This window comes from Macaca thibetana, chromosome 1, assembly GCF_024542745.1.
Source record: "Macaca thibetana thibetana isolate TM-01 chromosome 1, ASM2454274v1, whole genome shotgun sequence".
In the NCBI taxonomy this organism is placed as follows: domain Eukaryota; kingdom Metazoa; phylum Chordata; class Mammalia; order Primates; family Cercopithecidae; genus Macaca; species Macaca thibetana.
In genome coordinates, this window is record NC_065578.1 from 60,417,090 (window position 1) to 60,429,914 (window position 12,825).

Sequence of the window (12,825 nt, forward strand, 5' to 3'; positions counted from 1 at the left end):
GGTCTCGATTTCCTGACCTCGTGATCTGCCCGCCTCGGCCTCCCAAAGTGCTAGGATTACAGGCGTGAGCCACCGCGCCCGGCCACTTAAGTCCAACTTTTAAAAGCTCAAGTTAATACTAGCCAAAATATACTTCTCAATACTTGTCTCTTATGCTCCATAGAAAAAAGGGTGCTTTTTCGGTGAATTAAGATTTAAATATATATGCATACTGTTGTCCCTCTTGGAGAGAGTCATGACGCATATTAATATATTAGAGGGTCTGAGAACTTTGTTTAAACTAACAGTAGCCAAATTTATTTGTCGGTGGAATCCTTTTTTCATGCAACCCCTATTAACCTCCCAAAACACACTTTGAGAAATGATGCCCTTAACCTTTTCTCTGCTTTTGAGTGAAGAAACTTACTCTGATTCAGTCCTGCTGGTGTAAAAATCATCGTCCTGCTGACCCTTCTGCTTATCTGAAGCCCTTAAAAATTAATATGCTCTAGTCTCCATTCGGTACCAAGTGCCTGTGGTGGGGGACTCTGTCTCAGAAGCAGTGATACTTGATTCAGTTGTCTCACCTCCTCTACTCATCTATCCAGTCCATTGCAATTTACTCTAAGTACTTCAGACTGTGTCCTTGGAAGACAGAGTTGCCTGGAGCTATTCCAAGTTGGCAAAGGGATGTTCTAATAAAGCTCTAAGTGGTACTACTTGCTGATCAAGAGGAGAGGATAAGGGTGTTGAAAATGTGATGCTACAAAGGTCATTTCATAAGGCACTAAAGTCCATTTTTAAAAGGTCTCCACTCCTTTCACCCCATAATTTTGAGTATTGGAAAGATTTACTAATGAAGCTCTTTACTATGTTATCTCTACCAAGAAACAGACTTTAAAAATATATTATTTTCCAGATTCATGACATAGGAATCTATTGAACCCTTCCACCTTAAGTTTGCTCCGTTCCTCAAAATGTTTTTATGACTTATATATTTTGTTTTTTGTTTTTCTTTGAAAAAAAAGTCTGTGAGAAGGAAATTGATTTGAAGGTTTTAACCTAAAATGCAGTAAATACACAATGTAAAGCCATTACATGAGTTTTTATGTCCATAGTCCTTTATTTTTATTTTTATTTTTTTATTTTTGAGACCGAGTCTCGCTCTGTTGCCAGGCTGGAGTGCAGTGGCCCGATCTCAGCTCACACTGCAACCTCCACCTCTCGGGTTCAAGTGATTCTCCTGCCTCAGCCTCCCAAGTAGCTGGGACTATAGGTGCACACCACCACGCACAGCTAATTTTTGTATTTTTAGTAGAGACGGGGTTTCACCATGTTGGTTAGGATGGTCTCGATCTCTTGACCTTGTGATCTGCCTGCCTCGGCCTCCCAAAGTGCTGGCATTACAGGCATGAGCCATCACGCCCAGCCGGTACTTTTTTTTTTTTTTTTTGCATGTGAAAGAGATGGAGCAACTATAGCAGGAAATTTTATTTTGTATTACCAAAAGGAAGTTTACTTGTTCTTATCTATGATTGACATGTTAAGTACTTGCTGAATTAGCACAAATGATTCCTTTTCTATCACAATATATATGTTTGCATCTACCTAAGAGATCTTAGATTTGTGAGTGTATGGAGCCCTCATTAGTATGAGAGATGAATTTATTTCAGTGTTTGAGCTGTTACTGAGCTTAAAATCTTAAAAAACACATGCACAATACAACACCAGCTCTGTAATCTTTTTATCGAGTAGACTATAGTAATTCCAGAAGATTTAACATCGTTTATTAGATGAATGGCTTGCAACTTTAAGGGACCATAAACACATATTTAAAAATTGTTGTAAGTAAAACAGGATTCTGACAGTAATCCATGTAATCTAATTCGCTAATGTATCAGTTGTTAATACTTTTAAGATATCCAGTAAACTAAAATGAAACAGTGGACATACAACAAACATGCGTAACAGAAGAAAACCCAACTCCAACAGGAAAGTAGTATTTGTGTAATATTTAATGTGGTACGATAGTAGCGTTACAAGATTAGTGATCAGCTGGGGTTATTAAACCTAAAGTTTGCCTCGTGGTATCGATGTTAAGCAGTCACTTGGTAAAGCCTGGGAAGTAACATGTGCCTCAACAGTTAGCACTTAAAGACTGTGTTTTAACAAGTCTCCAGATATGTATTTACATGACAGACCATACTAACACCTTTTAGTGTTATCTGTCAATCAAGATTTAATAATGTTCCTTTATAAAATGTATCTGCTGTTCACTTCCATTATCCTACTCTACTTTGTATTTTTATGTATTTATTAAGAACTCATGGTCACCTGACCATGGCAGCCATCCCCAAACTTCACATTAACCCTGCTTCCCAGGGATTGCAGGGGTCATTTTAACCCCCATAAAACTGAAAGGTCCAAATAATTCAGTCCAAAGATGGTTGAAAAGTGATCTGCAAAGTCTCCTCCCACAAAGAAATGCTTTATTTCATGCATTTGGCAACCACCCCTTCCCATCTTTTTATTTTTATTTTTGGTGAAAGGATTTTACATCAGACAGATATTATTAAAAATTTTTATTTAACACTCAGATGCATTTTTTTCTAAAACGAATGCTTGCTCAAGAGTCTAAGAAGGCTTCGTGGGAAGAGCAAAGCAATCTAAGCCATATGTATTGGGCAGGTTGCCAGTTGTTTGCCAATATGCCCAAGCCACCTGGCTGTGCATTCAGCCAAGTATGCCATTCCGACCAGCCAGCTTTAACCTCCCGGCTGCTTTTCAGCACTTAAGAAACTCCAAAGGCCTGGGAGCTGCACTTCATTTCTCCCATGCCAATAGTTTTCACTCAGACAAACTGCACAGCTACACTGACCGGTAACTCTCAAATGCCCATTTTGAATGAGCTCTCCTTTTGTTTAAAGCACCATTCACTGGTGTTGAACCAGTGCCATAAGATGAGTCTGGAGATAGCAGACTGAAACCTTTACCCATATGCCATAGACAGACACTTTGACTGACAAGCAGCATTTTTTTCCCAAGCCTGTAGCGACAGGGTTTTGTGATTCTGGTTTGCTGAGATTTGGATTGGCTTTATTTGCCGCTGGTTTCAATTTTATTTTGGGTGGTTCTAACTTTTAAATGTTTGGAAACGTTTGTTCATTTGGTTTTCCCTTTTTGTTTAGTTTAGAAATTGGTTGAGCTGTTTCATAATTTATTTATCAAGCTTGATTTCATAATCTTTGGCAATCTAGGTCAGGAATCATGCAGAACAGGCACAATTTGTCGATGGGATCTTGAAGACTGATTCGTTGTTTTTAAAAGTCACGATACAGACAGCTTTACTCCTGAAAGGTGGTATTCTTTCTTTCATCAGGATGTAAAAATTATAGAATGCCTTATTTCCCTTTTTGCCTTGGCTCCCAAGAAACTCAGAGATAAATTTAATTCTTAACCTTGGTAAATATTTCAGCCTAGATTTTTGCCCCCGCCGCTTCTCGAACCCCTGCAGTTTTTCTTCATATTTTTCTTCTTTCATAGACTTAAATGTGTTAGTGTGATAATTTACTACATGTTTATGAACCATCTCAAATCATTTTTGGAAGGTAGATGAAGTAACCGGTAAGTAAATAAAACTTCAGATTAGAAACTTTAGTCTATTTGTAATTAAAATCTTTAAATGGACTTTTCTGGTATTGTAAGCAGGTGTTTCAGATTAATTATCTCAGGTTTTAAATAAGGAGAGCCGTGAATATTTAAGCCTAGAAGTTTCATTATTATAAATTTTTGTGCTAGCCTTTGGATGGGCCAGTTTGTTATTTTCCATCACTATTGTGGTCTGTACATTCTCAAGTTGATGCCATTTCCCTCTTCCCAGCTCAATGACCACTATCTCTCAGATCTTGAAGATCTGTTTTGGCTTGGTTCCAATTTAATCAGTCTGAATGGATCCTATTGAGTAACTTGACTCATTCACCCTGCTAAAGAGAGTCTGAATACACTATTTCTGAAGGTTTTTTTTAAACCTATTATAGCGTTCTTTTTTATTAGAATTGTCAGTCATTTCAGGAAAAACATGTGATATGTATGTATGTGTGTTTTGAGAGTTCATTTTTCATCCCATTAATAAGACCCATTTGAATTGTAGCATTTTGGCCAAAGTCCTGTGACACACTCAACAAAGCCGTGAGCAAGGTGGAGTTGCACCAGCTCACAAGATGGATAGACAGAGCTGGGGGAAGTGTCCCAGCGGGTTTTTGCAGTCTGTCAGAGGAGCTGCAGCTGTAACCACCCATCTGTGCATCCTTGGCTTGGACTGGGCTTCAGTATTGAACACTTACCCTGAAGAAAGATGTTCAAAGAAATGGATGGTGTGGCTCAAATAATAATGGCCAAAATGTGACAGGGTTAATGTTGGAAGAGAAAAACTATTATGTTCCAGAAACTGTGAGATTTAGCTTTTTCACATTTCTAAAATTCTAAAATTTCTGCAATATTTAATTAATTCATTCATTTTTTTTCTGGACCTGGGAGAAATACTGGGTTTTCTGTATTTTTTTTTAATGTGTACATGAAGGTTTTCGGTGTAATGTTAAATCCAAAAGAATCCTGAAGATATTAGTAGTATTTTTCCTGATTTATGTTTATATCTTATGATTTGAACTTTCTTCATTAGGCAGCCACATTGTATGTCTTTGCTCTCAAGTGTTTATTATCTCTTCATTTATTCTGCGATACAAATTTTTCTTTTGAAAACACATGCAACAATAAGCTCAATAATCCTGAACAAAGAAAAGACTATTAATTATTTGTGCCTTTAAAGGTTAATTATTTGAACCTTGAAAGAATCTTATAAGAACCCATTAATAACAAAGAATGCAAATATATTGCCCAAAATAATACAAAAATTCTTCTTTTTCATATAGGGAAGGAAATGAATGTTTCATCCGAATTGTCTGAAGTAAGTAATGAATGGAGTCAGAGTAAAAGAAAAAAAAAAGCAACATAATTTTTTCCTTTATTGGAACCAAAATTGCTTAATTCCTCTGTACAAATCAACTTGACCATTTTATTGAACTAAAAAGCAAGATCATGTTAAAGATATTCTTAGAAAGATAAATTACTATTCCATTTTTCTCAATATAACCCCCAAATTACTCAGTCATACATTCTGAAAATAAATGTCTTTTGTATTTGTGCTTGAAATTTTGTGATATATTTATAGTGCAGTGAATTTTTCATCGCATCTTCCAAATATTTTCTCATGTACACAGGCCCCCAAAACATCATTGTTGCTCTAGGTAAGATCTTAGGAAATGTTTTATTAAAATTCCTTGTATTTGATTTTGTTTGATAAGCTCAAACAAAAATGGAATGTTAAACTAGACATCGTCTCAAAGAGAAATCATTGTTGGTTCATTTACTGATTGCCTACCGTGCTAGGTGCTATAAGAACCCCATCCTTACTCTGTGACCAAAGTCTGAATCAGGAGCTGTGTGTCTTTCCTTCCTATCCAGCATTCATTTATTGCCTTTTTCAATCTAATTTAAAATATTTTAAATGTTGACTTTTCTACAAAAATATGGGATACCGGTATGAAAACCTTATTAAAAATCATTTGGAGCAAAAAGAATTTGATATAATTTAGCATTAATTCCAAATATTTTAAAACCAGTAACAAAGGAGAATAGGATCCTTCACAGGATAAAATTATCTATGTCATATCAACAGAAAGAATCATACTGAATTGTGAAATATTGGAGTCATCTCCCCTAAGATCAGGGAGAAAACAAAGATGGCTGCTATCACCATTATTATTTAATGTTCTTCTAGAAGTTTTGAACATTGTCAAAATATATGAATTAGAAATAAGAATTATAACTATCTGAAAGGAAGAGATGAAATTATCACTAATTGGAAATGATAGAATTATCTACCTAGACAAAAGTTTTAATTAAAAAGCATTTGGAATTAATAAGAAAATTTAGCAGAAGAGCTAGTTAATAGATTAATATCCCAAAGCCAAAAATTGTGTTACACAGTCATCTCCAATAAGAAGCTGTGACAGAAAAAAGATCTCATTCAGGAGAGCAATAAAAAACAGAGTATCTAGAAATAACCTTAAAATAATTTGACAGTAATTTGATGGAAGGACCTATTATGAAGTGGGTGTTCTGAATTATTAGAGTTACATGAATAGGAAGGAATGGCATCTAATGGTATCACCCGTTAAATATTTCTTTCAAATCATAACCTAGAAGTTATCTCTTACTCCTCTTTAGTGTTTTGTAACTAATCATCCACCAAGTTCCCCGAGTCCACCTTTTTATTAGCATGCAAACTAATTCCTATCCTATCCCATGTTTCCTTCAGTTGTAGACCTTTATTATTTCTAGCCTAGACTTTGTAGCCTCTTTTCTTTACTCCCAGTCTTTCTCAATCATCTATCCCTTCATTACACTACTGCCAGAGTGATATTTCTGAAGTAACAACTATTGCTCCTTTGTTAACATACCTTCATTGACTCCCCCTCACCAGCTGTATAAAGTCCACTCTCCTCACCTGCATCCCATTTTTCACACTTGGACACACCATGCTCCAGCTCTCTGTTCTAAGCTGGGTTGCCGTGCTTACAGTTTACCAAGGTGCTGTGCTTTACCAGTGCCTCAGTACCGCAGTGTCAGTGCAGGGCCATTGCGCCTTCTGGTTTCTCTACAGGATACCCTCCATCTAAATGGCTTCATAGCGTGGAAAACTCCAGCTCCTCTTTACACTCAGTTTAGGCATTGGATCACTTGGAAAACCATTCCACACACTTTCTAGCAGTTAGAGACTTACCTTCCCTGTTTCCTGAGAAGCTTCGTGTACTTCTGCCACAGTACTTACCACACTATACTGTAGCTACTAGTGGCCCCCACTGGAGGGTGAAGCTCCTTGCGTCTCTAGCATGTAGCTCAGTGGCTGGCTCTTTGTTATTTGTCGAAATGTATATTTTTAACAAATTTGATACTCATAAAGTTCTATGTTTCTGAGATAGTTTTATAGTTATACAGCTGTTTTCCGGAAGTTACTTTAAAATTTCCTGGTTTTTTTTTTTTTTTTTTTGCATGTTGTAACTAAGCAATGACTGGATATAAAGTATCACTATATACATATTTGATGTCACCACTGAAGTTTGACCAATGTTTAATGTTTTTTTCAGGAATAAAAATAAAGTCCTGTGAATTAGGATATAAATTGTGTTTATGTTGTCACTGCTTATCATTTCTTTGTTAGCTGTTATGCCTAGATTAATGTCATTAGGTTATATGCTGAAATTGTAATCACATGTTTTATTTCAAATAGTAAATGACACAATTATATATATGTAAAATTCAGATCCATTCAAAAAATATCCATGTTCTTTTATATGCTTAGGACTGAACTTGGTGCTATTATATTTAGCTATTGTAAAATAGCTCAGCCTTTAAGAAGGTTGTATATAAGGTAAGACCTGTTTATATAACAGCCAATTTAAGATTAAAAATAGCAGTCTAAGCTGAGTATAGTGGCACATGCCTATAGTCCCAGCTACTCAGGAGGCTGAGGCAGGAGGATTGCTTGAGCTCAGGAGTTTAAGGCTACAGTGAGCTGTGATTGTAACTGAATAGCCACTGTACTCCAGTCTGGGTAACACAGAGAGACCGTGCCTCAATGTAAAAAAAAAAAAAAAAAAACAAAACAAGAAATAATGCAATAGTATTGCATTCTAAGAGAGCCGATATCATCTGAGGGCCTATATCACCTATTTTACAGATAAGGAAACTGACTTTCAAAGAAATTCTGTGACTATCATTACCCAGCTGTTAGTGATGGGTTTGAAGCTGGAACCTTAGTTTTCAGTTTCTTGATTGAGGGCTCAAAAAAGAACTCAATATGCAAAAAAGAAATGTAATGCATTGGGAAAGTATAAAACAAGTCCACAAAGATTAAACAGAACAGAACAGTGATTCTGGATTTTTCTAATAGTTTTCCCTTACTTATACCTTTGAAGAAGTAAATATTGAGTAGGTTATATCTGAATAATGAAGCATGGCACTGGGTGGCTCTTTTGTAGCCATTCCACAGCCACTAATTATGACTAATCCAAGTTTACAAATATTCCTCTGAGTGATTGGGCTAGACCCATTTTAACTAAAAGGGAAAATTAAGCCATATATATTATATATGTACATATTTATGTAAAGCATAGTACAGCAATATTACATAAAAGTTTTATTGCCATGAGTTTGAGATGACATGTTATAAGTGGTAAAGCCACAAGTGAATTATGCAGGTCATCTCAACTAAATGCCAATAAAATGTTTTTACTGTACCACATCATCCGGTATTCTGCCTATGCTACAAATTTAAAGAGAACCAATTTTAGAAATTTCCAGAGTTGTAAAAGTTTTTATTGGCACTATATTTCAAACTTGCTGGCCTGTAAATATTAGTTCCATTAATTGTGGCAAAAATTAATGCACAGAGATTTTTTTAAAAAACACTTGTGACAGGAGTTTTTCTAAAAAACATCTCACTTTCCAGTTCAGTTTAGTTTTTCCTGCTCTAAGTATAAACACTTTCTACTTTCTTCCCTTTTTATGTAAGTTTTTTTTCTTTTTTGAAACCCATCTCAAGCTCCATCTCCAAGAAGCTCTCTGTGGGTACTTACGTCACCCCAAGTTTATTTTTCTGAACTCTTGCTTTTTCACTCATTGCTCATAAATTCATTTGGCAAGAATTTTTCGTTGGGTTTTAACCACCCTTTTAGTTCTGATTTGTTCTATTTTTTTCTCAGAATTGTAATTGAGTGTATGTTGTCTTCGCTAAATAAATTCTAAGCTCCTAGATTGTGTATTCAGTGCCTTTATATAGTCTCTGGACTCTAGAGCACTGCTTTTTAAAAAAATGTTCTTTTTTCCCCCTCCCTTCTTCCTTTCACAGACATTGATTCAGTACCTACTATATTCTTGTCTAAGCTATGCATTGGATTTTGTAGATGAAAGGCAGCCTAGAAAAAAATCTTACAGAAACTATTCTCAAACTATCATGAGCACAAAAATTACTTGGAAAGAATTGTTAAGGAAGTATATTCCCAAGCCTTAAATGCAGAGATTCTGAACTAGGGGCCAAAGATCATACTTCTAAATACCAGGTGATTCAGATGCAGGGAGCCCACAGACCATACTGAGAAACCCAGTTCATAGGTGATGGGAGAAAGTTCCCTAAGTTGACCGTCATAATGCTATGCTATTTAAAAAGGCCTGTGGTAGCAACATACTGCAGGTATTTGAGGAGCCCGGTGGAGGGGAACCTACTGAAACTGGGGAAGTCAGGGGAGTCATGTCATAGTTGTTGCTCACTACTTGTGCTGTGAATAGAAGAATGAATATTTGAATTTATAATTGGATGGAGGTGGTTGAAATCCTGGGGCCTTATGACCTTGAACAAATTCCTTAATTTCTCAGAGTCTGAGTTCCTTTATCTGTAAAATTGGGATGATAGTAACCACTTCAAAGAGGATTTGTGAGAATGAAATTGATAGATATAAGTAAGAAACCTAGCACAGTGCCGACGCAGAGGTACTCAGTCATTAATTACACTTTCCCTTCTGTGCCAGCAGCCTCCTGGGGATAGCTGTGGTATCTCCTTGGGAGGGTGTTTGGCCATGGGTCAGTGTATCCACAAAGCTACAAAATTGGTTTCCGTTACATTGGTTTCAGTAGTTGCTTGGCATAATTTATTATTTATTATTTTCTATTGAGAATCTATAGGTAGATCTACAGAGAGCTGTGAAAATATCTTTGACCTCTTAACTGTTTCTTGTTTTAAATAATCTGGGCAGAAGGGGAAGTGAGAGAATGGCTCTCCTTTCCACTCCAAGACCTAATGTAGAAAGTGGCTCCTGGCCGGGCGCGGTGGCTCACACATGTAATCCCAGCACTTTGGGAGGCCAAGGCAGCGTGCGGATTAACTGAGGTCGGGAGTTTGAGACCAGCCTGACCAACATGGAGAAACCCCATCTCTACTAAAAATACAAAATTAGCCGGGCGTGGTGCTGTGTGCCTGTAATCCTAGCTACTCGGGAGGCTGAGGCAGGAGAATCGCTTGAACTCAGGAGGCGGAAGTTGTGGTGAGCCGAGATTGTGCCATTGCAATGCAGCCTGGGCAACAAGAGTGAAACTCCATCTCAAAAAAAAAAAAAAAAAGTGGCTCCTGAGACGAGAGACCCAGCTTTGTGGTGGTTTTGAATGCTTGATGCTGATCATTCTTGCGTTATGTAGGTATACGTCTGCCTCTTCTGTTCCAATTGCCAACTCTTCTGTGAGCTCCGAAAGTTTGTTTGCTCCTTTGTCTCTACCCACCTACCGTATTACTTTGCCCTTACTAATCCCTTCATAAGTACTAGCATATAAAAGAAAGTAGTCCCTCAGAGAGGCCCCTAATGGTTAGCTCTAGTCCCAGCAAGAGATGCAGTATTTAACTACTTTAGGCAAAAAAAAAAAGGTTGTGCTTTTCATAGTACCATAAAACTGTCAATATTGCCTCCTTTCTAGCTGTGCTGCTTTAATGGTCTGAGAGTGGATGACTTACAAGTTACTCAAGAAGACTGAGTATGTATTTTGACTTACAGCACTTCCTGAATGGGCTTTTCAAATTAAAATTACAGTTTGTGTTAAGTTGTTTTACTTTTTTTGTTGTTTTTTTTAAAGGTGGCTACATCTGCAGTATTTCCTAAAAATACAATAGCTGTGATTGGCCATGCCAGTTGGCATCTGTCTGTGGTTCCCCTGGCTTCTTGTTTTAGTTCTTCCCTCCTCCTGGTAGGTCCTGTCTTGATCCTAGTCAAGCCTTTATACCCCTTTTAAGACTTCTTTCTTAAGAAAGAAGCTATTCCTACAAAAATAAGTTGCCATTTTGCAATGAAAGGCATAATGGACAGGAGGACCAGTGTTTGTTGAGTGAATAAAGGAGTGAAACTAATACATCACAGGCAATTTTTAAAAATGAACAAAGGTTGGGTGTGGTGGTCCATGCCTGTAAACCCAGAACTCTGGAAGGCTGAAGTGGGAGAATCACTTGAGCCCAGGAATTTGAGACCAGCCTGGGCAACATAGTGAGACCCCATCTCTTTAAAAAAAAAAAAAAAAAAGCTGGGTATGGTGATGCACACCTGTGGTCCTAGCTACTTGGGAGGCTGAGATGGGAGGATCACTTGAACCTGGGAAGTTGAAGCTGCAGTGAGCCTTGATACTGCTATTGCACTCCATCCTGGGTGACAGAGCAAGATCCTGTCTCAAAAAAAAAAAAAAAAGAGAGACAAAAGGTTGATCAGCTTCATTTGTAAGAAAAAAGACTGAGTTGACTCCCCCACTCAATTGAAGATTGTCTTGTTATTATAGAGACACATAGTGGTTTTAGGTTAGTGCCTGACAATGTGGATGACAGATCAGTGGGGAATGATACGTTATTTACATGGTTCTGAACTTCCCTTTCCTCCTCTTACCCCCACCTTGGGGCTGCTCTTATGTTCTACTGCTGATTCAGAACATGTTAAAAACAGCCTGAAACGGGCAATTCATCTGCATCCAATTCAAGGTATACCTATCATTTTGAAGAAAAGTCCGTCTTTAAAAAAAAAAAAAAAAAAAAGTGGAAAGAGAGGGTAGAGAGAAGCCAATTTCTCTAGGTCAGTATCAACATGGGAACAGCCATTCTATTTAGAGCTGACAAACCCAGTAGCCATCTGAGAGAGTTCTTTAGCTAAATAGGTGTGAAGCAGAGGCTGTATCTTGAGGGTACTTGTAGTTAGGGTCCCCAAACATATGGCACAAGGTATCTTTGAACAAAATAACAGACGGCAATGTTTGCTCTGTGCTTTTAAGGCAGGTGTTTTATATAATTTTTACATTTTTATTTGATGTGATTTCTCACAACGTACTTCATCACATCTAAACCCCAATCATGACCCTCACCTACAAAAATATTACACAGAGGAACAGAAAATGCCGAAGTTGTAGGGCTAACAAACACCTTTCCAAGCCACACTTTGGCCTAATAGTATTACTTGGATATGTTTTTAACAGGTACTAAACACGATTTTTTTTTTTCAAGAAAGGATTTCTTTCTTGTTTGTGATTATTTTGTTATTTTTGCGACTTCTTTCTTTTGCTTATTGTCTAAAATAGCTCAGTGTATTCATCAGTGGTATTAACATGTGAAGGACATAACCAAGGACTTAGTCCATAGGCAGATATGGTCCATTTCTCTAATCATTTCCTGCCCAAAGAGCTATGGCAATCACTCTTTTGCTTGTCACCAGTGAGAATATCTTAAGAAAATTAAATTTTCTAAGACGAAAATAAAACAACCTCTTTGAAGCCATAGCCAATGACTCTTTCATACTTTTATACCAGAGACTGAGGTGTTTCATAATTGTGGAATGAATGAATTAACACATATCTAGGACCCTTCTTCTCAAGTCCAGTCTAATATAAGGTCCTGGAGGGTGGTGACTTTTTGTGTCTTGTTCACTGCTCTATCCCTAGCACCTTGAACATTGCATGGCACATAGGAGATGTGCCTCGCCTCTCCACTCCCATGTTGAGTGAATAAATGATCAAAGCATTTCTTAACCCTAAAATAGTTGGTGATATCTCTCATTTGCATTATTGAGAACCTCAAACTTACAGAGCCATGTCGCAAGTCAAAGGAGTCTCCCAGCTCAGCAAAATATGCACTTATTATTATTTTAATTTTTTCTTTCCATAGGTTATTGGGGAATAGGTGGTGTTTGGTTACATGAGTAGGTTCTTTAGTGG

General features: G+C 37.2%; 1 protein-coding gene across 8 annotated transcripts in view; it reads left to right on the plus strand.

Moving 5' to 3' along the window:
* The window catches only part of NFIA (nuclear factor I A), a 383,622-nt gene that overhangs the window by 147,162 nt on the left and 223,635 nt on the right, over positions 1 to 12,825 (plus strand). The gene's annotated exons all lie outside the window — the stretch shown is intronic.